Genomic DNA, 26,383 nt, shown 5'->3' on the forward strand with positions numbered 1-26,383 from the left:
TCTATAAGGCAATTAAAAAAAATCCTTTATGACAGTTATCTTTTTCATTGTTTTATTTACTTGCAAGCATGTATGTCTTTTAAGTAAACATTAAGTTTCTTCCTTTGAATAGGTAAGATATGATATTACACATACCTACTCACCTACAATTTTGATTTTCCATGATAACTAGAACCAGCATGATGATGTATCCTTTTACCATGACTAGAGGAACCAATGGGGAATTACTTCGAAGAAGTGAGATGGATAAACCAAGCTAGGTTTTAGCCATTGGCTTAGAACAGCGGCCTCTTTTTCTTTCATTTATAGCTGTGAGAAATCAGAAATAGTTAGAAGCTGAATGGTAATTTGGGAGCAACTTGGGTAGAAGGGCTATCTATATATTTTTAATCCTTAGCACATTTGACATTGTCAATTTACAGACATATTCATTCACATTTTCAACATTATAACAAAAATGTCAGGTCCTTGATCTCCCAGGAGTGTGTTTACTAAACCACTATTTTCAAATGAAAGTATGTGCTCTACTAATAGTGCTCCAAAATGAATTCCAGGGTCCTTAGAGGAGAAGAACCCTTCCCCGAAAGTGCATCCTTTATATGAATACCCTTTACATAAAAGTGGTCCAGCCATGATGTTTTCCAACTTAAATTTTCCCAGTTAAGTGTTTTGGAAACATTGCTCTTGGAAAGCTTTTTTTTTTTTTTTTTTCTCTAAAATCCCTTTATAAAAATAAATGTCAGTAAGTTTGTTTGTGTGTTTGGTTTTTAAATAAAGTTTGTCCAAAATAGCCAACCTGGATAGCCTTGCCCTTTGTTAACATTACAGTGTATTAACATTAGTCCTTCCTGGTTCCCAGAGCAAACAGGTCAGAAAACAATTGCATTATTCAACTTTATCTCACGTTAGTGCAACTGCAATAAATTCCCCTATGGAAGAGTAAAATTTTGGGTTGGGATCATTGACACTAACATTTAGGCTCAACTATCTTAAATGCAGTTTTGCTCCTTCCAAATCAACCTGACTTTGGATGGTCCTAATGGAAAGTGATAGGCCCAAAGTTGTTTTAGGATCCTATCACCCTCACCTGGGGGAAGCAGGCTTGAGACCTATGTCTAGCTGGAGGGAATAATCTTGTGAGAAGTAGTAAGCTAGTCTTTGAGTTTCCTGTTTTCCCATCATGTCATTGGCACTCTGGAAAGCCCCGCTTCATTCAACATTGGAACCAATCCAGTGGTGCAGGAAAAGAATCAACGCCCAATGCACAGCCTGGATCTAAGATGCTGGGTCCAGCCACATCACTAGCATTTGAACTTGGTCAATATACTCAGGGTAATGGAACGAACTTTCATTAACCACTCACCAGAAAGCATGAAATTTTATTTTCCTTCTTTTTGTAATTATTCAGGATGATCTGTTATTATGGTTTCTGGATATCAGTGAATCCCACATAATTTAAATTTTTTGTTTAAATATTTGTTTTCCAATAGTGTCATGTGTTTGAACATTACATTGTGCATTTTAAAAATGTGAAAATCAAATCGTGTACTTTTCTCTGTGATTATTAAGGAGAGTGGTTAGAGGTTGATATTTAGCCATCTGTCTTTGTTTGGTGAAAGGGGAAGGAGGCTGATGAGGCTACAGATATATTCTGCGTTGTGGGGGCACTAGTGACAGAGGGGATGGGCTCTTTCACAGTTAGTCTTTGAGCAGAACACTGCTCCTATTCAATGGCACCTGTGCACAGAGGACCTCATTGTCCAGCATTGACTCTGCTTAGCTTAGTGGTGTGACTACTGGCTAGAAAAATGAGCTCCTAAGTCTAATCCCAGTTCCTCCCGTGACATTCCTCTTTCAGCTTGAGGAAAGCCTCTAGACCTCTTTATGTCACGCTTCTAGCCTGGGTAAAGTGGAACATCATCTTCTCTAATTAATTAATGACTGCAGAGGGCTTGGAAATTTCCAAAGACTGAATAATTGCCAAGTGAGGACTGTTCACTTTTCACTGGCTTTCCTTTCTTTCCAATTTTTCCTCACTGATGGAAAACTTACCTTCATGCCTTACAAAAATGATCTTTTGTTATGTTGAGACAATTCTGAGGAATTTGGCCTTTAACTCATTAAGGATATTTTTAAAATATATTTTATTGATTTTTTTACAGAGAAGAAGGGAGAGGGATAGAGAGTTAGAAACATCTATGAGAGAGAAACATTGGTCAGAGCCTCCTGCACACCCCCACTGGGGATGTGCCCGCAACCAAGGTACATGCCCTTGACTGGAATTGATCCTGGGACCCTTCAGTCCACAGGCTGACTCTCTATCCACTGAGCCAAACCGGTCAGGGCAAGGAATTTTTTTAATGAAAGAAATAAAACTTCCCTATTCTTGACATTGAGCTGCTTTAATTTTTCTACATCATAGAGCAGTTTAAAAGAAGAGGAAAAGGAGGGTAAGGAAAAAAACAAGAAAAAAAAAGAAACAAAGATGAGAAAAATGAAGAGAATGAAGAAAGGAAAGAGAAACAATCAGAAACTGTGAGACTTGGGGTATCATGATTAGATTTGTGTTCCTGTGTGCTGAGCAGTGAATTTGCATACCACAGTAGACCCTAATATGTTTCCTGCACCATCTGAGCTGAGTTCCTTGAAAAATATTGTTATAAGCAAGTCTTTAAACAGGAGAAATGTTCCCTCTCACTGACAGTCCTCTTAAAGAAATAGAGGAAACTTCTCTTTGCTGTTTTACTAGTATAAAAGCTAATGCCTGCATGTTGTTGTGTGGTCCACGGAACTCTTGTCTTATGCATTATCTTCACATTCCTGGGATGGGTGTTTTCTCCAATATTCAGAAGGTGAGCTTGATGAAATTCCCAGAGCCAGGATCTGAGGCAGTCATCACTCTTAGGTCCAAAGTGGCAGGGCAGCTCTGGCACCCACTTCCTTGTCTTGAACCTAATCTGTGTCAGCCTATGGTCAGGTAAAAAGACAGCGGTTTGCCCCATACTGTGTGAAAGGCACTGATGCTGTACACCACAGAAAGATCTAGAGGCCCATCTATTGTGGGGATTAGGTTAACTTCTGAAATCATCTATTATTAAAATGTCCTTGAAAAATCTTTCAGGAAGGTGAGACCTTGGAGAACAACAAACTACCTTTTGGTAAACCTAACAAAGTTGTTGTTGTTAGCTCTTTCAGACTTAAAACAGATCATTGCTCATCATTTACTTGTTGAAACGGGATATTTCATAGTGTTGAAGAGGCCCTAAAACCTGTAATTCATTAAGATTAAGAAAATCTTTGAGAATGTTTATATAGTAGCATTTCGGATATTCAAGGAATATTAAAGTGTTTAACTCTGTGTGTATATGTGGAAAAGAGAAGAAATATATATATATATATTTCTGCACACCCCCACTGGGGATGTGCCCGCATATATATATATATATATATATATATATATATATATATATATATATATATACACACTATATATATACACTATATATATACACTCGAGGCCCAGTGCATGGATTCATGCACCAGTGGGGTCCCTAGGCCTGGCCTGCTGGATCAGGCCTAAACCAGCCCTCTGACATCCCCTGAGGGTTCCCAGATTGCGAGAAGGTGCAGGCCAGGCCAAGGGACCCCACCGGTGCATGATTGGGGCTGGGCAGGGACCAAGGGGAGGCTCCAGGTATGTCCAGTCGTCTCACCCAGTCCCGATGGTATATTGCAAAGAATTAGTGGTACTTTGAAGAGAACTATCTTTATGTTAATTTCTGTGCTAAATCTCTCTCAATTTTGGGATTAGAGAAAGACAAGGAAGAAATATAAGGGCAAGAAGGACGGATGTGGATATATGCCTCAGGGCAATTGACAGTACCTAGACATGTACTGTGGAGATGAGAATGCTTGAGGAAGCTAGTGACAGTAATATTAGTAATTTTATGCAGGGCTTCTCGGTTTCCATAGTGCTTTGTGAACCTCACAAAATCTATGTGCATTAAACATAGATGTTTCTGTCTCTCTTGTGCTGATGAGAGTTCAAAAGCTCAGTGATGAGAGTCACCGAACTAAGATCATATTTCAAGTTTATGGGAGAGCCGTAACTCTAAGCCAGGTCTTCTGAAAGTTGTCCTCGTACTTCCCCCCTGGAAAACCATGGCTCTGGGCATCACTCACATTGGTCCACATCACAAACAGACACTTAAACGGTCTCAGGCAGTTGTGGTGCAATGTATGACATCAACATTTGGAGGGGAAGCACCCATTAAATCCCTGTCAGGCACCCAGGCTTGAGGCCTTCCGGCTGTGCTTCCTCTTCCTCATCATCCATGTACAATTTGTCCCAAGGTTCTTCCTAATTTCAAAATATCTCATATCTATTTCTTATCTAAATCCCCCTGTGGCTGTCCTAGTTCAGTTCTCATTTCTCACCTGCACTGTTGAAATGTCCTCTTAATGGGTATGTCCACCTCTAATCTCTCCCCATACCTATTCATCCTACAAATGCTACTAGGTTAATATTTCTAAGCATAGCTCTGACTTGGTCATTATTTGCCTTTTTAAAAATTTTCTGCCGAAACCGGTTTGGCTCAGTGGATAGAGTGTCGGCCTGTGGACTGAAAGGTCCCAGGTTCAATTCCGGTCTAGGGCATTCACCTTGGTTGCGGGCATATCCCCAGTAGGAGATGTGCAGGAGGCAGCTGATCGATGTTTCTCTCTCATTGATGTTTCTGACTCTCTATCTCTCTCCCTTCCTCTCTATAAAAAATCAATAAAATATATTAAAAACAAACAAAACAAAAAAAATTCAGAAGTCCCCAGCAACTTGTGGAGTAAGTTGAAACCCCAGCCTGGATTTCCAGTTTTATCTTACTTTTTTAAGTATCTAGGCTTCCAGCTAAGAATTTATATTACAGTGGGGCCTTGACTTACGACTTTAATTCGTTCTGAGACCGAGCTCGTTAAGGAGCTTGTTAAGGAGCTCGTTAACTCAAATTACTCTATCAACTCAATGCAAAAAATCGGCCTAGAGACAGCTGGTATCTCAAAAAACTTGTTAGTCGGGACACTGGTAAGTCAAGGCCCCACTGTACTAGTTTCTCATCTCTAATTTTGGTCATGGAGCTCTTCATGGAATACCTCCCCAGAACTCCCCAAAATAAATAAAATATTTGCACATTCAAATGTGATCCAGTAAGACCGAACTAAAGTTCCCATCTCTCTTGTGAAGCATTTTCCTCAAAGCAAGTTGTATTTTACCGTCTCTTGTAGATGTCTTCACACCTTTCATTATACTGGAATCAATTGTATACCTGACTTCCACCAACCTATGCCCCAGCATGTATTAGACGGGGATTTATGGGCTAGAGATGGTATCTGAACAACCCTGGTTTCCCCAGAACAACTAACACAGTACATAATGCATTCAACATGAAAATGCTTGAAGAAACTTCCTGTGTCCTCCTAAAATAAGAAATAAGCAAAATGCCAAAACTGAAACGTATTTTACCAAATCAGTTAAGGTGAGCTCTATAACACAAATATTGTCACATCGGCAATTCAGTACCCACAATAGCAAGACAATGTCTCAAGTTCACTGTTGCTCTAACATTTTACTTTCCTTCTGGGATACATATGTTTATGTGTATGTTGTATGTACACAGGGACATTTTTATATTTTGCACTTGCCAAATGTTCATGGAATTTGTGGATTCCTATTTTAACCAACTTTTTGAGTTTTAATTTATATACAATAACGTGTCCATTTTAAATATATAAGCCAGGAAACTTTTGACTGTATGTGCCTGTGAAATCACTACCACAATCAAGATAGAGAACATTTCAATAACCCCCAGAGCTACATGGTGCCCTGTTGTAGTTAGGACCCCTTACCCTCAGCTCTAGGCAATCATTCTGTTTTCTAATATTGGTCATTTTGTTCCTTTCCTGAATTTTATTTACATGGGATCATACAGTATATACTCTCCTAACTGCCCCACCCTGCCAACCTGGTCATAGGCAGCCATCTTGTGAAGGTGTGAGGGTCAATTTGCATATTACCTCTTTAGTATATAGAATATACTACTTTTTGTTTATTCTCTGGATGTGAGGGATTTGTGTTTTTTATTTTTCCATTTTGAGTTATGAATGAAGCTGCTATGAGCATTCAGGTACATGTCTTTATATATACATAGTTTGCATTTCTCTTGGATAAATAACTAGGAGAGGAATTGCTGGGTCATATAGTAACTATTTAACATCCTAAGAAACTCTCAAACTGTTTTCCTAAATGTACCAGTTTATATTGTCACCAGCAAGTGTTTGAGATGCCTACTTGTACCCAATCATGGTATTGTCACTCTTCTTAATTTTAGCTCTTTCATGCTGCATAGATCTATCTCACTATGGCTTATAGTTGCATCCTTCTTCTGGACTAATGATCTGGAGCACTCATTATTCATCCACTTATTGGACATTCTTATATCTTTTTTTTGTGAAGTGTCATCAAATTTTTGGCCCTTATTAAAATTGGATTATTTCTTTTTATTGAGTTGTGAGAGTACATTGTATGTTCTGAATAAGAGTTCTTAGATATATTCATTGCCAAAATTTCTTCCTAGGCTGTTAATTGACTTCCATTTCTGTAATGTTGTTTTCTGAAGAGCATACATGTTTAATCTAATGAAGCTCGATCACTTTTATCATCTATATTTTTGTTTCTTTAGCTCTGTTTGTCTCCCCATGGTCACACACATTTTACTCTATGCTTTATTTTAACTGTATAACACTACAAATTAGAGTTATGGTTCACTTCAGTTTAAGGTCACTTTTTTCCATTGGAATATCTAGTTCTTTCAGCATGAACATTTATTGAAAAGGCTCTTCTTTTCCCATTGAATTACCTAAACACCTTTGACAAAAATCAATTGACCATATATGTTTGGATCTATCTGGACTCTCTCTATTCTCTTTGTTACCTCATTTATTTGTCCTTCGCCCAATGCCACATTATCTTGATCACTGACATTTATACTAGGTTTTGAAGTCAGGCAGTGTCCATTTTTTATCTTTGTTCTTTCTGAAGTGTTTTGATTATTCTACATTCTTTCCAATTCCATATAAATTTTAGCATCAGCTTGCTACTTTCCACAAAATAACCTGCTATGATTTTGATTAAGACTTCATTGATTGTGTAAGTCAATTTTTAAAAAGCTGATATCTTAACAATATTGAGTATTCCAAACCATGAACATGATATATCTCTTATTTTATTTATGTCTTCATTAATTTCTCTCAAAAATTTATTGTAGCTCTGAATAGATGTTGTTAAATAATCCCTAAGCATTCTACATTTTGGATGGTATTGTAAATGCTATTTTTAAATTCAGTTTTGCACAATTGCTTACCATTAGTATATGGAAATACAATTAATTTTTTTAATAATGACCTTGTATCTTATGACCTACAAAATTTAATAGTTTTGCTTTTTTTTAATTCTTAGACTTTTCTACCTAATCATTTCATCTGAAAAAGCTTGTTGAGTCAGTTGCTCGTTGCCTTTTTTGATAAGCCTATCCATCAACTTTCTATGTTTGGAAGATTTACTTCTTGATTGAAGAAGAAACAGTTTCCCACAAATTTGAAGGATGCAAATTGGGAAAAATAATATAAACCTTACCTCTTCACTTCTCTAGACCAGCCTAGTGAAACTAGAAGGTACCTTCAGAATCATTAGGTTATAAACCCTGAAATGTAGAAATAAGAAAACCAAGGCCTAAAGAGTTATAGTTAGCAAGTGATAGATTTGATTAGAAAATTAACACTTCTTCCTATACCACAATTCCTCTCTACATTGCTTCAAGACCCGTGAGATCAGAAGTAGTAAAGGATCTTTAAAAGTTGTAATAACTGTTACCAAAAGGAGCTTATCCCTTAGCCTAAGTAAGGCCACTTGATAATAGAAAAGGCCAACATTTTATGATCCTTGTTTTGTTTCACAGTTGTTCCTGTGAAAGGACTAGTTCTTAGGGCCTATTTGATTTTGTCTAAGATCATGATTTCTTCTTTTCATAATTTAAGAGTTATCATCAAGATGGATGTCTTAGTACACTAGGATGTTTGTGAATATTTATTCATTTTACTCAACTTGTTATTTAGAGATTTATATATTTAAAAATATCCAAAGTTCTTAACCTTCCTAGAAAACTAAACAAATGATTCTAGCAAAATGTAACTTTTTGTGTTTACAGAGAGAACTTACTTCAATTTACCAGTGTTTTGCTTTTTTTTATTTATTTATTTTTTAGTTCTATAACAAAACATCCACCCAACTTATGCATATGTCCCTTTAAGCACCTCATTTCCTTCTTGGCCATCTACAAAAGCTCAGCCTTATTTCAGAGGAGAGACTGTAGTTGTTCTCTTTCCCAGCAGACAAAGAAGATTGATCAGTATTGATGTATCATGATTAATGGTGAATATAAAAATGGAGAAAGATTTTACACACAGTGTATTAGGAATTATCTCATAGTGAAAGTCAAATACTTAACTTTCCAAAAGTGCCATTGTTCCAGAAATAAACATTTACTTGTTATTTTAGCTCTTTGGTTTTCTGGACTATGGAAATCCAACTTTTAGATATACTCTTAGCATATGATATGATGGTTGTTCTAGTTCATCCTCAAAATTCAGGGAACATTCTTCAAACATACAATTACAATTTAGTTTTTTTGTTTTGTTTTGATTATGTAAGGTTACTTTCTAAATAGAATTTTTAAATATATATGAATAATATGTAACGTTTTTATAATGTCTTACAAAATTCTCAAAGCTTTTATGTATCTGGGCAACTCTATAACATGTCCAGAGGCAACTTGCCTATTGTTCTACTAATAAGAGATGCCAGAGGAGGATGAAAACTTAGGTCTTTTGACTGCCAGCTCACTGTTCTTTCCACTCCATGACGCTTGCCTCCATTCACAGCTCTCTGTGTTTGCATGTGTTAGTTCATTGTACAGTTATCTAGTTTAAAGAATATAACATTACAGTTGAATTTCTGGGACATCACTTATATTTAACATTAGAGGCCCAGTACACGAATTCTTACATGGATGGGGTCTGGCTGCCTGGCCCCAGTTGGGGCAGATAGGGGCAGGGCCTATAGGAAGGAGGAGACTGTGGGAGGTTGGCTTGTAGGCCTGCCCCCGATTGGGGGAGGGGTGGTTGGGGGGAAGGGCTGTGGGTGGTGGGCCTGTTGGCCCCATACTGGATTGGTGTGGGGGGCCACCGAGGGTGGAGCTGGATGGGGGAGGGGCTGTGGGCCAATAGGGGTAGCGGGGGCTGATCAAGGGTGTGACTGGCCATGAGGAGGGGCTTTGGGCAGTCAGCCAGCCTGCCCCTCCCCCTAATGGGGTGGGAGAGCTGAGCGGGGGGGCCAGCGGCCTGGGGAGGCACCATGGGTGTTTGGCAGGTCAGCCCTGCCCCTGATTGGGGTGGGGGGGCCGATGTAGGGGTGGGACCAGGCAGGGGGAAGGGCTGCAAGAAGTTGGCCAGTCAGCCCCACCCTATATTGGAATAGGGCAGGTGATTGGGGTGGGGACTGCCAGAGTGAGTGGCTGAAGGAGTTTGGCTGGCTCGCCCCGCCCCCTATTGAGGTAGGGGGCGATCAGTGGAGGGGCTGTGGGAGGTTGGCCACCGGCCCTACCCCCAGATCGGGCGGTTCACTGGCTGCAGTGAGTGTCATAGAGACTGATCGTTCTGTTCATTACAGTTTTCCAGTCACTGGCTTTATATATATATATATATATATATATATATATATATATATATATATATATTATTTGAAACCCAAGGTTTATTCAACATTTTATCAAGAGTTCAAGAGTCAAGGAGTTACAATTATACAATTATACCCTAAATCTAAGTTCAGGATACTAGGTCTCCTTCCTGTTTATTTTTTTTATGTACTTGTAGGAGAAGAGTGTGTAAGTGTGATAGTTACATTCTTTATGGATCTGTTAGGTATTACTTGATTTTCATGGTGCCTACATGCAAACATTTTTTTTTTAATTTGCCCAACGTTACTATAAAGATATTCATAATTTCTATTAGAGGAACTCATTTGTAATCCAGTCCATCCAAATGGCACAAAGCATTAGTTAAGCAGAATGTCTAGGACAGCTGAAGCTGGTCATCCCTGCAGGGACCTGGAGAAGATTTCAGGAAGGTAGACTGGTTTCCTCAATGATACTTTTTTGAAGCACAGCCATGCTGTCTTGCTTATATATAATCTTTGGCTGCTTTCACACTACAACAATAAAGTGAAGAAGTTGCTACAGAGTTGGTATGTTTTTGAAACCCTAAAACATTCTCTGCATGCTCCTTCACAGAAAAAGTTTACCCATCCTTTATCTAAAATATGGGAAGGACTTTGCAAAACTCAAATTCTCCTTAAAATTGCTTGAATATTCCTCAGCTATTCTTTTTCTCTCCAGGGGATCCTGATTTGTGAGCTGGAGGTTTTTGCAACAGTCGGTAGGAATTTGAGTTAAATATCAAAACCTAAAATGAACCTACTTCTTGCAGAAGGGTACATACATACTGTTTCTCCCAGCCTGGTAAACTCATATTAAGTCTTCTTGGATTACAAGATTTATTTCTAATAACTCATTGGAGAAGCTTGATCATTCACGCAGTCCTTCTGAAATTTTTCTTACTGCACTTTTTTTCCCTTTATGATAGCATGCACCTTATTTGATATTTTAAATATGTAACAACATTATTGAGCTATAATTCACCTACAATGGAATTAACCCATGTAGAATGTACAATTTTTTTTTAGTACATTTATGGAGTGTACAACCATTGGGATTTCCTGGCCTCAGAAAGAAATCCCATCCATTCCCATTAACAGTCACTCCTCATTGACCCCAGCCCTCCAGTCCCTTCATTTTCACCTTTGAAGTCTATTTAAAATCTATTCACTTTTCACCACAGCTACTGGTCCAAGGCCCATTCCATCTTGTTACTCTGCTCTTTTACCCTTGTCCCACTTTACTTCATTTTCCCTGTAATATTTATCACATCTCACATGTATTTCAATGATGTTTTTCGTTTCTCTCCCCCTAGAATGTGCCATGGAAGCAGAGATTTTTCTGTTTGGTTAGTTGCGATAAAGCACAGTGTCTGGAAAGTAGTAAGTCCTCAGAAAAGATGTGTTAATAAAGGAATGAGAAAGTGCTGAGCACAGAATCATTCCTCTTATAACTTTTTATCCAAATAACAATTATGTGGGAAAGGATGTGAAGCCTTGAGGTTCCCCAGTGAATAACACTCACTTTTTGTATGATTTCCCTAAATTTATATTCCCACATACCAACCCTCCACTACCTTAGCTTTCCAGCCCTCCTTTTCACACCATGTGTTATCTATTTTGATAATGTCTACATTTCTAGAAAGACTAAAGTATTCAAATCAAATCTGACTTTGAGCTCCCAACTCCAAGTTGAGTTGAGTGTGATGACAAATGTGGAAGTGCTTTCTGACTATAAAATGCAACATCTACATGAGAGATTATGACTATATTTGAAGGGTTTAGGCTAAAGGAGAGGGACTAAAAATCTAAGTAATAGATGAGAGTGTTAAGTATTTAAAGCTGTATGTATTACATTTTTCATCTATCACTCTGTCCTGCCGGGCACTAATGAAACAACCGGCAGTGTGCTGATTGTGATCAGTGGGCTGTGGACTGGAGCTAAGCAGAATGTCAAAGAGATAGAGTCTACTCTAACTCATCACCTGAGCCTCTGAGAGGAAAGTACTACTGAGCTTTGAGAGATGCAGGGCAAGCTAAAGACCTCCTCAGAGCCAAAGTACTGCATCAGCCCAATGTCTCCCAGTGAGAAGGAAGGACTTATAGCAAAACCAACATTGACTTTTTTTTCTAAGAGTGATATAATTTCACCTAAATTTTGAACTGCTGCTAAATGCCTGGAGTAACATTGTTTTGTGTAATTGTATGTATAATTTGCAATGTCTATGAAGATCTGGTCGGAAAAGGGGAAGGGAAAAGATAATGTTAAAATATGCTGCAAAATCCAGCCCATTTATATCTAAAGTTTACAGTCAGGCAAAGTGAATGTTCCATTTCTAATTAAATTTGCCATTGATTCCACATGAGCCTGTTCTCTGAGAAGATTATACAAATTAATAAATGCCTAAAACTGTCATTCTTGAAACTTTTGGGTAGAACATCTAGTTGCATTCCTAATGAGTGAGCCTAAGCCAAGTTTATTTGGAAATCCCTATTTGGAAAGCCATGGAAGTGTGAACTTCATCACGTGAAAAGCCCAGGACTGTTCAGCCTTCTGTGGCAGTTCTATGAGTCCTAGTACCAGGCTATTAATAGGGAGTCAATTACATGTGTGCTGCTGCTGCTTTCTTTTTTTCTTTCTTTTTTTTTTAACTGTATGGATAATAACTAAAAAGACCCCCTATTTTACCAAGAGGTTATCAGGTGAAGAAGTTATTTGGTTTCCATTTTATAACCTCTTTTTTCAATGTTTTTATCCACACTTAATGTTAACATTCCCTATTAAAAACAGAAGTCTGTTTTTTTTTATTTTTTATTTTGAGTGTTAACCTCTTCTAAAATCAAAAAACAAGACCTAGAAATTTAAACAAAATTTCCCAATAGTCTTCTGGAACCTAATAATTACATCAACAAATTTATTCAGTGATGGGGAGTTCATAAATTTTTAAGTGGTCCAATATGAAGTTAATGTGTTACCACTGGTTTTCTAAGGAACCATCTTGTCCACTCACAGGAAATGAAGACCCAGAGAATGACTGTCCAAGGTCTTCCAGCAAAAGTAGTACTTTAATATAATTTTCTGAATTTGGGAGGTTGAGGATGATTCATTGTCTACATTTGATAGTGTTTTATCATTGCCTTTTATAAAATAACAGTGAACATTTTAATGCAATACATTTTCTTATTTATTGTCTTACTTGGTCCTCAAAAAATTATTGAGATGGACAGAGAATTAATAATTATTCTATTTTACAGATGATGACACAGTTTTAGAGAACTCAAGTCATTTCCCAAATTTTTCATTGTATAAATCATGGAATCTGTATCACTTGTCTGTAAAATCCATAGGATGAAACATGTGAACTGAAACACATTGCAATTGTTAGCTTTTCTGTTCGAAGAATGCCCCTTGCGGTTGCTAAATATTTAGATTAAAAATAGATAATTCATTAAACAGGGCAATGCATCAAAGAGTCGGGCTGATCTAGTCATTTCTAGGTATTCTTCAGTATTCCATCTGAGATGAATCTGTAGATGACTCTGCCAGGGATAAGGTTACATAAACCTCAGAAGCCAAATAAACCTTTTGGTTAAATGATTCAATTCTATTCACCATTTAGTAGTTACTGCAATATAAATGACTGTTCACGATGGAAAGTGTTTGTAAATAAAGTATGCATAGAAAGTAATGGTTTCTGCCAAATGGCATTGCCTTAGCTACTATAGTTAATACACCCAACAGTGAATAGTGAGAATATTGTGTGTGTATTTGGGTGTGTGTGTGGATATATTCCAATGTGGAACCTAAAGCTTTGAAGTTTATAACTTTCAAGAAACCTCTTTAAGAAAATATAAAATTATGACCAGAAAATTATTGCATTAGTTTCCTAGGGCTGCCATAACAAAGTACCACTGACTGGATGTCTTAAACAACAGAAATTTATTTTTCTAATGGTTCTGGAGGCTAGAAGTCTGAGATGAAGGTGATAGGGGGGTTTGTGTCTTCTGAGGCCTTTGTTTTTAGCTGATAGATGGTCATTGTTTGTTTGTGTCATCACTGGGTCTTACCTCTATGTGTGTCTGTGTCCTTATCTCTCTCTACTTGTCTTATAGGAACATCAGTCATATTGGATTATGCCCAACCTAATGATCCCATTTTAACCTAATTGTTTCATTGAAGGACCTATCTTTAAATATAGTCACCTTCTGAGGTACTGGAAATTAGTACTTCAACATATGAATCTTGGGAGATGACATAATTCATCCTATAGCAACTAAGTAAGAAAATTAATATTTCAAATGATAAAAGCAAATTCACCTAATTTTATTTTACTTTTTTAAATTGACTTGAGAGAGAGAAACATCAATTTGTTGTTCCATTCATTTATTCATTTATTGGTTGATTCTTGTATGTGCTCTGACTGGAGATCGAACCCTAAACCTTGGTATATTAGGATGATGCTTTAATTAAGGGCATACCTGGCCAGGGCCAAAACACAATTTAAATGGATTATTATTAAAAGTTTGGATAAAATTTATTTAATCTACACAACATTTTATTGGTAACTGTGAAATTTAAGATGATTATCAAATTTAGGGAAATTAGTCACATTTATTTGTAAGCTGTTACAAAAATATGTGAGCTATTGGTAAATTCTATTTTGTGAAATTTGCTTTAAAAATAAAATCAAGCCCTCGCCAGTTTGGCTCAGTAGACAAAGCATAGGTCTGCAGACTGAAGGGTCCGAGGTTCAATTCCTGAATTCCTATCAAGGGCACATGCCCGGGTTTCAGGCTCAATACCCTGTAGGGGGCATGCAGGAGGCAGCCAATCAATGATTCTCTCTTATCATTGATGTTTCTATCTCTCTCACCCTCTCTCCTCCTCTCTGAAATCTTATAATATATTAAAAATATAATATACTAAAAATAATAAAAATATATTTAAACAAAGAAAATCAGGTCAATGGTGCATTTTTAATTGCTTCTAGTACATAGTTTAGCATATTCCTGCTAAGAGAAAACATCTTTTGTGTGTATATTTCTATACATCTGGTAATTAGTAGACTGTTCACCTGACTTTGCTTCTGACTATATACATTTCACACCTGCTTCTCTTCTCCACCAGCAAAATCCATATTCTGGGTGTTGTGGGACATATTCATGTCATAGGACTTCTGGCTCCATACCTCTGATTCTTAGAGCTAGGAAGGTGATGGGCCCAGGGGCATTTCTAGAAAATCATTCTCACACAATGATAACTGGTGATGGCTTATGCACATGCCATAGTGATCACGAATCTTGTAAATATAATATACCTCTATTCTCAACTAAATGTGTCTTTGACTGAACTTCCCCTAACCAAACCCCAAATTTCTATGAGAATTCCCACACTGCTCCAGGAGTATGTGACAGAGAACAGTCTGAGTGGCAAGAGACAGCAGTGAACACATGCCTGGGCCCCACCCAGAACCTAAGAAGGGGCCAAAGCAAGTGGGGATCCCTGAAGTTTCATTTGTCCATCTATATTTGAGTTATTCTACTACTCTGGGTACTTGTTAGGGAAAAGTTGTCCCCACTTTTTTTATCTGCCCTTCCTTCCCTCTCTTTTTCCCAAACATTTATTTGGTGCACATCATATTTTAGAGTCTACATTTGGAGGAATTAGACACATACAGTGTCTACAGCAAGGGTATTATGTTTGGGATAGCCAAAGTTGTTAAAGGTACAGATGATTCAGGAGTCACATTCAGCTGAGTGATTGGGAAAACTTTATGAGGAAGTGGCATTTGATCTGGCCTAACGGAGGGCTAGAATTGAGATTAGTGATACTGGGAAGAGGGAAGACATTCCAGAGAGCTGATGTTGCATACAGCTATACCTCAACATGACATTTTTTGTTCCTATAACATTTAAAGTTTTATTTGGTTACATAGCCAAAACAAATGCACTCAAGGAAATCCCTGATTTGGTGGCCACCTCATTGCTTTTGAGAAATGTCCTTTGGAGTTTGATGACTCTTTATGGCTTAAGGTTCTGAACATCTGATCACATCTTCGTTCTGGGAGCTCATAAGTAGCTCAGTGACAACATCTGATGGATTTAAGTTGGTAGTTTTATCCACTTTACCAGAAATAGACTTCAGACAACCTTTTCACTAAGATGTCATCTTTCAAGATGTGAACCCCAGGACAAATGGCCTTTTATATTTCAATGATATCTGGTGGCAAGGTTAATGCTCCACTTATGACTTTCTCCTTTGCTCTCTCTCTCTATAGTTCTGAACTTTCTCAGAAATTTAGTACTTTCTTTAGTTGTCTTTGTTTTTCCCATCCCCTATTTGCTTTTTTATTTTGTTTATTCCAATGACTCTTATTTTTCCCCTCGAGGACAGTCTGGGTGTAACCACCATCCTGAACTTGGAGAAAAGTCTAGCGAAGTGCCTCTTTCATATGCAATCTGAGGCAAGTGGTTGGCCCAGCATCTCTCAGTGTGACCTGGTGACAGAACCTGTAGAGATATTTGAATGTTCAGTCCTTGCATGATTCTACCAAGTCATATAGATCTGTTGGTAAGTTTAATCTTTGTGAAAGAGGCATTTTGTCACTGATTTCCTGCTTTGTGAAATGTATGAGGGCAAAGAACTGTGTAGTAAAATACAGAATGTCTTCATGATTGGTAGGACACAGGCACCAGCTTAGCTAAACAGAAGTCAGTGATTCCCCTTAACTGTTGAAACACAATTATTTGCATAGTGCACATGTTCAATAAATGTTGGTTTTGCCATGGATTCTGTACTGTTTTTACTGTAATTTGAGGACTAAAGATAATGATGAATCAGTTTCTGATGTACCTGGTTTTTTAGGGTTTAATACCGTTAATATCCCTGTCTGGTGGGAATGGCTATCTGTATACTGAGTTTTTTGGAATAATAAAAAAAAATAGAAGAGACCAGATAAAACTACTCTTCCACTTGCATTGAATGAATACACTTTTCTTCATCACATTTAGGTCTTACATAGTTTTGCTCCCCATAATTTCATTGAATAGCATGAGTATATTAAAATAAAATCAGGTGGAGTGAGGGAAACCTGGCAATGAAGGAATCCATCACTTTTCTGACAAGTGTCAGATAATACAGTAACAATATTTAGAAGTAAAATTTCAGTACTGTAATTGAAAAATATATCTGTATATCATTCATACAGCAATTCTTCAAACCATCACAGGTCTACCTTTCATGCCTCATCAATATGTTATATACTAGTAGTATAATAGAGTGCTATTCCTTTTTACTCTTTTTGCTTTTGGTCATGAGAATTAATTTGAAGGCTTTTAACTTTCTGATTTCAATGTTTGTTTTGTACTAATCATGGCTTGTTCTGTCTGCCATAGAACTCTCAGATTGACAGCATTTGCTGGATGAGACCAGAATTGATTGCACTACCTGCTTCAGTCAGTATAGCTGTTTGCACATGGTTTATTTTAGGGGGATCTACAAAAGGCCAAATGAAAATGTTCCATGTTAAGTGTAGTTACATAAACCTTAATAAAAAGAAAGTACTATGAAGCACTTAGTGCCTCAGATACTGGAACCAAAAATTAAGTACTATGAAGCACTTAGTGCCTCAGATACTGGAACCAAAAATTTTGTCCTTTCATCCCTTATCTCAGACATTCAAGTGACCACCCTGATGTTTTCTTGATTAAACTAAACTTTAGTATGGAGAGGGTTTTATATAATATCTAATTCAAGCCCTATTCGTTTCATTTGTTCCACACACCTTTCTTAGGCACATACCATGTGCCAAGCCCTGTGCCTGGGTATTGCATACACCAAGATGGAAAATAACCCCTACTCACAAAGATATCATGAGGGAAGAAATAGTTGAGGAAACTAAGGCCTAGGAAGTTCCTATAGGCATAGTATAGGGACTAGTAAAACGTCTCCTGCACACCATTCATTTCTGCTTCTCCTTGACCACTCCATCTCCCTAACCTAGGACATAGCACAGAACATATAGCTGGACTGAAATAATTCTGTTCCTTGTGACAAACTTCATGGATTCCATGTTGAACTTTTATGCTTAAAATATATATTTTGTGTTCAATATTAATTCCATAGACATTTGGAAGAAAAAAAAATAGATTTCCAACTTTTCTGACCTCTCAGAAGCCTCTGATCTTACATCCTGGGTTATTGAAAAGGTTCCCTTTTGCAATCATGCTTTTCAGGGTACAGGAGAGGGGGCAGTATAGGAAGCCTGCAGTTGCATCAAGACAAACTCAGAGTGTGGGTGAATTTCTGAAGCCATTTCATTTGAGTTTACAAGTGTAAATCTCACAAAACAGCTTGTTCTAAAGAGGTTACTAGTACACTTGATTCTAGTTACCCCAGAAATATTGTGAGAACAGGCACTGTAAGATTAGTATGGCATGCTCATAGAAGGTTTTCTGAACCATGTGGGAGCTGAATATTTGCTTAAGAGGAAATGCAGACAACACTGGTTGAATCTCTAGAGAGTTCCATTCCACATGGGTTGGGGAACTGCCTCAATAAATCAACATCCTATGTACTGTTTCTGACATATTAGGATCTAGAAGTCCTTCTTGTGATATAATGCAATGAGGAATTAAAAGATGCCCTGAAGTATGGAAGAATGATGTGTGTTTGTGTTGGAATAATGAAGATGTATTATATAACTTAAAATCTCTTAAATGGCCCCCTGAATGCTCAATGGGTGTTTGTTAAGTGAGTTTTAATACCTGATTTGAGTTCAGTGTTGGAGGGATTTCAGTGACCAAGCTGTTGAAAAATGAAGTGGTGTGTGACACAGGATTAGAGAACCAAGCCAGGCCGAGAGTGCTGGGCTCTCACTTCAGTTAATAATCCATAAGTGATTTTAGACAAGTCACCTATCTGTCTTCCTCAGTTTTGTAAAACAGGAGATTGGACTACTTTCTTTTTTTAAAGACCCTAGATCCTGGCCAGTGTGGCTCAGTTGGTTGAGCCTTGTCCCATGAACCAGGAAGTCAGAGCTCGATTCTGTCAGGGCATATGCCTGGGCTTCAGACTCAATCCCCAGTAGAGTGCATGCAGGAGGCAGCCAATCAATGTTTCTCTCTCTTTGATGTTTCTATCTCTCTCTCCTCTCTCTGAAATCAATAAAAAATATGAAAAATAATAATAATAGAATGAAAGGCTCTAAAGATGCTATGAAATCTACATGCATAATATTAATCAAGAATTACCATAAGTATGATACGATGGAAAGAATTATCAACAGTGATATGTCAAATGATAAATTATAGTCATGCCTTAACTTCTTTTAGCCAAACTTCAGGTTTATAGCTCATTATCTAGCACATTTCAGAGGACCTAGCCAGTATACAGTAAACATTTACTAGTCACATGCTTCACCCAGTGTCTTAATGTCTGGCCCAGATCTTTGAAATGAATGCTGAATGGTATTATTGATTGAAAACTAGATCCTAAAGACATTCCACATAATTAAATTTAAAGGGTGAAAATCCAACCCATTCAATATGGTATCTCTTTTTCAGCATAAGAGATTTACACAGGCACACTTCTGGTCAGAGAATTCTCATTGCCTTACCATGTATCTCTTTTGGACAACTCCCATTTTTTACTGGAAACAGCCAGAATGACAGTGACTGGCAACAGTCTGGAGAAAAAGCTCTACCCTCATGTCGGAGGCCAGGCTTCATGTCTGTATAATGGCAGAGATTATTGATAGCCAGAGATTACTTTTTTTCAACCATACCTTTCCACACAGTAATTACTGTCCATTTGTGTTATTCTTGAGAAAACAAAGTCTAATACCATAAAGTGCTTTTTTTTGCAATAGGAGAACATGCTGTTAAGATGATATGAATGCACACACTATCTCATCCCAGTTTGTTCTAAATGAGTAATTTGAAGTTAGTTTTTTAAATGTTGCCATTCTAAAGGGAGGAGAGGGCACATTTGCCGTGGATTTTTTCAGTAGGTTAAATCTAAAGAAGTAATTAGGACTCCGCATTTCTGATATGCAGGAAACAGTGTTATGCATTTCCCTTGGATGATATTAAGTAAAGAGGATAAAGGAAGACTCTCAAATTGCAGTCTGTGTGACCTGTTTTTGAATAAACATCATCATATTCCACAGTCAATTATCTCCAAAGTACAGTGTGTTCTCTAGCCAGACAGAGAGAGAGAGAGAAAGTGTGCACATGGGTGAGAGAGAGACTGTGACTTAGAAGTGGTTAGAGAAAGGACAAATGCATTGGAGTGTACATTAATCTATTGTACTCTGAATGATTTTATACAATTTGAGAGTGGGTTATAGAGAGGATTACAGGTTATTTTAATGTGATTCCATAAATATTGAATTACAGTCATCAGCAAAAGAGACAAGCATGGCTAGGAAAACAAAATGAGGTACCTTTTGTGTTTAGCAAAGTAACAGGGCCCCTAATACCCAAAGAAAAACAAGTCATTAGTTACAACTATTGAATGGAAGAGGTCTAATCAGAGCAGCAGGATAAGTATCTCATTTTATTATGGCTTTGTATGTGTTTTGCAAGACTCTGGTTCACCATTAAAATTATTTTCTACGGCAACACTGTGAAGGTTCAGAACCCAGAAGTGTAACTATTATTTTTGTTTACACCATGCTGCTCTGCTGGGAGAGTAAATAGTATTTTGAGTTTTGTTCATTTCTTTTATTCTTTCCTTTCTTTTCACCTATGAAAAGATCAAAATTGTAGAGATGTATTTATTGGAGAATGATCTTAAAAGAATCTTAGGCTTAGTCAAAATAGTGTTGGCCACAGTGAAGACAGGTATATTACTGTTGCCTGTATAATCAGATGAGGTTGTTTTCTTTTTTTTTTCTTCTTTTTTTTTTTTTTAGGTAAAGTTGGCAGCAAAGAAAGAGTTTGGACCGACATGAAGTATAGACACAGGCTTCTGTTAATTCGAATGGGACCAGGCAACCTCCCACAATAGTTTTGATAGAAACCCTTTTCTTTCTGTGTGGTCTGGGATTTGAAACTAGAGGTCTTTGATCCTTGGCCTCTCTCCTGGCTGGTTGCTGGGTGGAGTGACTCTGATCATTCATTCTTCCAAGGAAGCCTATTACCATCAGAAGAAAACCGCATCCTTGCTTTTGCAGTAGTTAAGCTTGATCATTATTGGTGATACTGTGATCCTGCTCTTACTTTCTTATTCCTAAGCCAGAAGTGTGTGTGTGTGTGTGTGTGTGTGTGTGTGTGTGTGTTTAAATATATATTTTTTAAAAAGTTAACAGTCTGCTTTTGGGGGAAATGGAGCATTTCCGCCATGTTAAATCTTGAGGCTTGCTACAGAACACCAACAGTGGAGTACCCTCCTTCTCATTGTGCCAACAAATCCTCACAAAAAATTATTTATTTCCCATTTTAGACCTTGGACAGTGACTCAGTGTGCCCTGGAAATACTATCACTGTAGTAATTTTCTTGTGTGGCTCGGCTTAATGTTCAAGAAATGGGTAGTTACAAGTCCAGACACTATAAAGATGGAGCTAAAAATTCTTCTAAAAATGGGATGTTTGGTTAGCGTTTAGTAGTCAACAACTTTCCTGAAGCCACACACAGTGCCAGAGTAAGAAATGGAATAAATGTCCTCATGTTGTGTTTGGTGAGGTCTCCATTCAGGAGATTAACCTTTAATGTTAAGGATTGGGGATATGTTGGCTTCATTTGTAAGGCTTGCTCTATGGCCTTTTGGTATCTTTAACTCAAGGGATAAACAATTGGGAGGAAATGTCACGTATATGGGTGATAGATGGCATAAAACTGATTATAACTTAGATTAATTCACTCAACAGAAGGATAACCAGCTCTTTTGAACCATGTCCTTATTTTAAAGATCTGTTTTACATGGTTGTGGCTTTGTGTGTCATACAGAGAAGGAAAGGAACAGACATTCCTGGCCACTTGCCTTTTTGCTGGTATATTGAAGACAACACTTAACAGATGCCTTCAACACTCTTTTCATCTGGGTGGCCATCACTAGTCCTTAAATAATTCTTCATTAATATGATTTTGAGGACTAGCTGTATTTAGGTTATTGCCCTCACCCTGTTAAGAAATGTATGGCTCAAAATCAGATGTTGTCTTTGCAGTGTAGGTTCATCAATGGAGTGGACTTTCACTTTTTATTAGAAGTCAGGTGCCCAATAATAGTTTCTACTGTGTAGGAACCTGAAGCCCTTCTCTCTAACATCAGTTTTCCCATGTGGTCCTGTCCTTTGTAACTGAGGGTAGATTTAGAGAAACCTGCTGAGCCCTTCTTACTTTGCTCATAGGAAATATTTATAAAGGGTTGTAAGAAGAAATATGTTGTATGCTTCCTTTTCCTTGAGAGGATTATATGGTCCACTTTGCCCTGAATGGAAAATATCATTCCTTAACAACAACAAAGAAGATAAGGAAATTCCTGAAATTTATTTTATTTTTTTCAAATATAATTTTTATTGATTTCAGAGAGGAAGGGAGAGGGAAAGAGAGATTAAAACATCAATTATGAGAGAGAAACATTGATCAGCTGCCTCCTGTACACCCCACATTGGGGATTGAGCCTGCAACCCAGGCATGTGCCCTGACTGGCAATCAAACCATGACTTCCTAGTTCATAGGTCGATGCTCAACCACTAAGCCATGCTGGCTGGTCCCTGAAATTTATTTTAAATAATAATAATAATTTATTATTATTATTATTATTATTATTATTATAATCAAAAGATTGAATGTGAATATAAACAAGATTTTCAGGGGGAAAATGTTTTAACAATTAGGTAAATGAGTATGGAACTCAATAAGGCAGATTTATTGTTTTTGTTCTATAAATGAGGCAACTGAAGCCCATGTTTGCTCATAAAGGCAAGGAATCCAAATAGGGTACTCAGGGTAAGCTGGTATGTTGTGGTGCACTGCCTCAAAACCACTGTTATCTTGCTACATTTAGGTGCAGAAAGCCCCTAGAGTTCCACAGAATTGGAGCATTTCCAGATATGAAATGTTCCTTAGAAATCATCTGATCTGATGGCCCCACTTGGCAGAAAAGGTCCAAAAAGTTTCTGAACTGGAAATAAAACACTCATTCTCTTTATATCATATTATGCTGAGGCTTAGCTGCATAACCCAGGAAATCATCAGGAAACTATAAAAGGACCAACCATAGGCTTTGGAATCATTGTGACTTCAGTGAAAATCTCATTTTCATTCCCTGGGTATTTCTGTCTAGCAAGGTGCTTCCCCTCTCTGAGCTTCACTGTGAATAAAATGTGCCAAGCAGCATGTTGCCTTTTATTAAGCAAGATAACCAACAGTGTCTGCCTTAGTGCATGGTCCATAATGTAGGCTCCTGTAATATGTACTTTCTTTTGTTCTCTCATGACTCCTCTTATGCTATTGGGACTACTGTTTTGAACTCTTCATTTCTACTCTGGACTTTTTTATGTAACCACCTGGAGAGAAGCATAGTGTACCTCCATCTCCCCAGCCCCCACCATAATGGCTCAGGCCCTGTACTGTGCAGGACACTGCCTTCCTTGGGATGCTAGCACCCTGCTTCTTTAACAGGAGACCTGGCCTGATCTAAATAAGGGGCAGAGCGTGATTGAAAGTGATTGGGAGATAGGGCTTCATGAATGGATCTTTCATTAGTAACCAAATATTTGCCAGGAGGGACTGTAAACAGAAGAGAAGACTTGATTCACTTACTCCTTTTCTCTTGCCCTTTCTTAGTTTTTGTTTAATTTAGTGTGTTTACACTTTAAGACACAGCTAGTACTGAGGCCTTTCCAAGGTTAAGAGAAACCTTTCTCGGCCATCCAGTCTATGTCCTCTTGGCCATCTTTTAAGAGACAATGAAAGGCGTGTGGGTGTGAGACAGAGCCTGTGTTCACATGAGTCTGGTGATTATGGGGCTTGAGAACAAACACCACCTCCACCTTGTCCACAAGCATTTAATAGAGGCCACAGGAGCACTTGAGCTCACCTCAAGCACATTCTTTCAATCCGAGGGTCACTGCTGGTCATTTCCCCAATGTATCACTGCTGTCCTGACATGATCTCTCTGCTTTGCCTTGGCTTCCCTAGCGTATTTTTCCCTTCTCTAAACGTGTGACTTTTTCTTAATTAAAGACCAGGCAGCATCAGTGGAGGAAGCTGTGTGGTTTGGTGGCCAGCATACAGGGCCCATGGTCAGAAGACAGGACTTCATTAAGGTGTTTGGTCTCACTGGGCCTAGATGTTTTGATTTGGACTTTGGGACTGATTATATTTGACCTGTCTCTTTCACTCTTCCTCTGTGAGGTTTAAATGTAAGATTCAATGAGAAAGCCTTGTATGGACAATTGAGTATTATATAAGTAGGAACATTTTTATTGCACATCCCTCATGTTCCATTAATAAGTCAGCACCCTGCATTATAGAGGTAGTTGATCTAAGCACTTGATATAGTTGATTTCAGATTAAACTTTACCTAAGAATTATTTGGAGAAAATGAACTATTGGTGTCATTTTTGTGGGATCTGCAGGCTGCACAAAGGATGGTGAGTTCTTTTCACCTCTAGCATAAGCTCCCAAAGGACTGTGCCTTATTTCCAGTCTACAGAAAATGAACCCGGGTCCTTGGGAATTCATTGAGCTCACAGGGGTTTAAGTGATGCAAAATTAGGATGAGAAGTTAAATCCTGGTTACTACTCATGGCTGGCCTCTGGTGTCCTTATTTTCAGATAGTGAATGCTCACCAAGGAAGATTGGTAGGCCTCACTCAGTTTTCATCAAGACACCAGCTTTGGTGCATTGCAAGAAAAGCCTTATTCTCTCCTTGCTGGTCTCTCCTTGCTCCATTCCCTCTGCTGTTCTCTATACACTCACACTTCTTAAAATAGTTTTCTACATGGTATCCTCATTTGGGTATTTGCTTCCAGTATTCCTGAGGCTGATAGATTTCTCCAGAGTTTACTGATGGTTCCAGCGCACAAGCACCAAGAAAATTTCCACTTGAGGTGGGTCTGGCACTGAGGTTTATTTTCTCTCCTTCCTGTTTCATTGTTGGTCAGTTTGGGCCAATGTGTTGCTACGTTGTGTTGGTTGCTTAGCTCTTATAACCAAGCTAAGATGCACATGTCAAACATTATGTTTTCTTTCTCTCTAACAAGGTCTTCCCGCTTCCAGAATGCTTCAGTATGAGAAAAGGGTATTTGCTTGATTCTAATTCTGGCATATGAAATGTTTGCTACAAGATGGCTTTATCATCCTATTATGTTGTCAGAGTGCTATCGTCATGGTCATTTTCAGCTTAATAGCAGGAATGTTTTATTTGTACTGAAGGTATTCCATAGTTTAAGTAAATTCAAAAAAGAAAATTTCAAATGCAAAAAAGCAAGGAAACAAACAAACAAAAAACAGATGCTGATTATTCTTACATTTCTCAAAACCCTAAAGTTAAAATAGCTTTAAGCTTCCAGATGCATCTTGCTCTCTCTGACAGTACCATTTACAGGTAAAAGATGATGCTTAACTCTGGTTATTGTTACAATGTAACTACTCATGCCAAAAAAATAAAGTGTCCTTGCAAGAGGGAGATATATTTATTTGCCAGAGTGGCCTCCAGGTTTTGTATGACAATTGAGGCACTTTGACTTAATGCTTCTCTAGTGTCAGCAGTTGCAACCAAACCGTCCTTCATCTCAGCCTGCCCAAAGGAGATTGGCCTTGACCATAAGAGAACTCAGAACACCAATCTGTTAGTCATGATGGTCATGAAAATCAGCAAATACTTTCCCCAATGATAGATGCTATATAGCAGATAGAATTCAGATCAGAAAGAAGGCATGGAGTAGAAGTTGCCTGTCTTGCTGGAATTCTGGGAGAGATATGGGAGAGATAACACAGACAGTGAAGTGATACCCACAGGTGAGCTTGTGACTTAAATAAAGAGTAGCACTGAGGTGATAGCAAAATCTCTGCATTCCTCTGTGAGACATGCAAAATCCTTTAGTCCTCAAATAGTATAGAGGCTTTCACTCTATTGGGCCTTCCAATGAGTGGGGTCTGAGACAGAGAAAGATAGAGATTAGTCAACTGTTTCCTGTCCTCAAGGGGCTCAAAGATGAGGAATGGAAGCAGATATGTGAATAGCTATTTCCAAAGTTGTAAACTAAACATAATGAACCAGGTTACCAAGGAAGCACATAGGAGTCCTTGATGAATTTTTTCCTGAGGGTATTTGTCTAGGCAATCCTACATAATAAAAGGGTAATATGCAAATAGACTGAACAGCAGAACAACGGAACAATCAATCAAAACATAATATGGTAATGATATGCTAAGGCTACTCAACTACTCACTCTGATGTGCAATGACCACCAGGGGGCAGATGCTCCAACCAGTAGGTTAGCTTGCTGCTGGGGTCTGGCCAATCTGACTGAGCAAGATGAGCCAGACAGCCCTGGAGCTCTCCTGTGGTCCTTCCCTGGCCGATCGATAGTGCACCAGTGGGGTCCCTAAG

At 38.1% G+C, this 26,383-nt stretch overlaps 1 protein-coding gene across 13 annotated transcripts in view; it reads left to right on the forward strand.

Moving 5' to 3' along the window:
* The window catches only part of LPP (LIM domain containing preferred translocation partner in lipoma), a 665,671-nt gene that overhangs the window by 403,798 nt on the left and 235,490 nt on the right, over positions 1 to 26,383 (forward strand). The window lies entirely within an intron of this gene.

This window comes from Myotis daubentonii, chromosome 3, assembly GCF_963259705.1.
Source record: "Myotis daubentonii chromosome 3, mMyoDau2.1, whole genome shotgun sequence".
Taxonomy (NCBI): Eukaryota; Metazoa; Chordata; class Mammalia; order Chiroptera; family Vespertilionidae; genus Myotis; species Myotis daubentonii.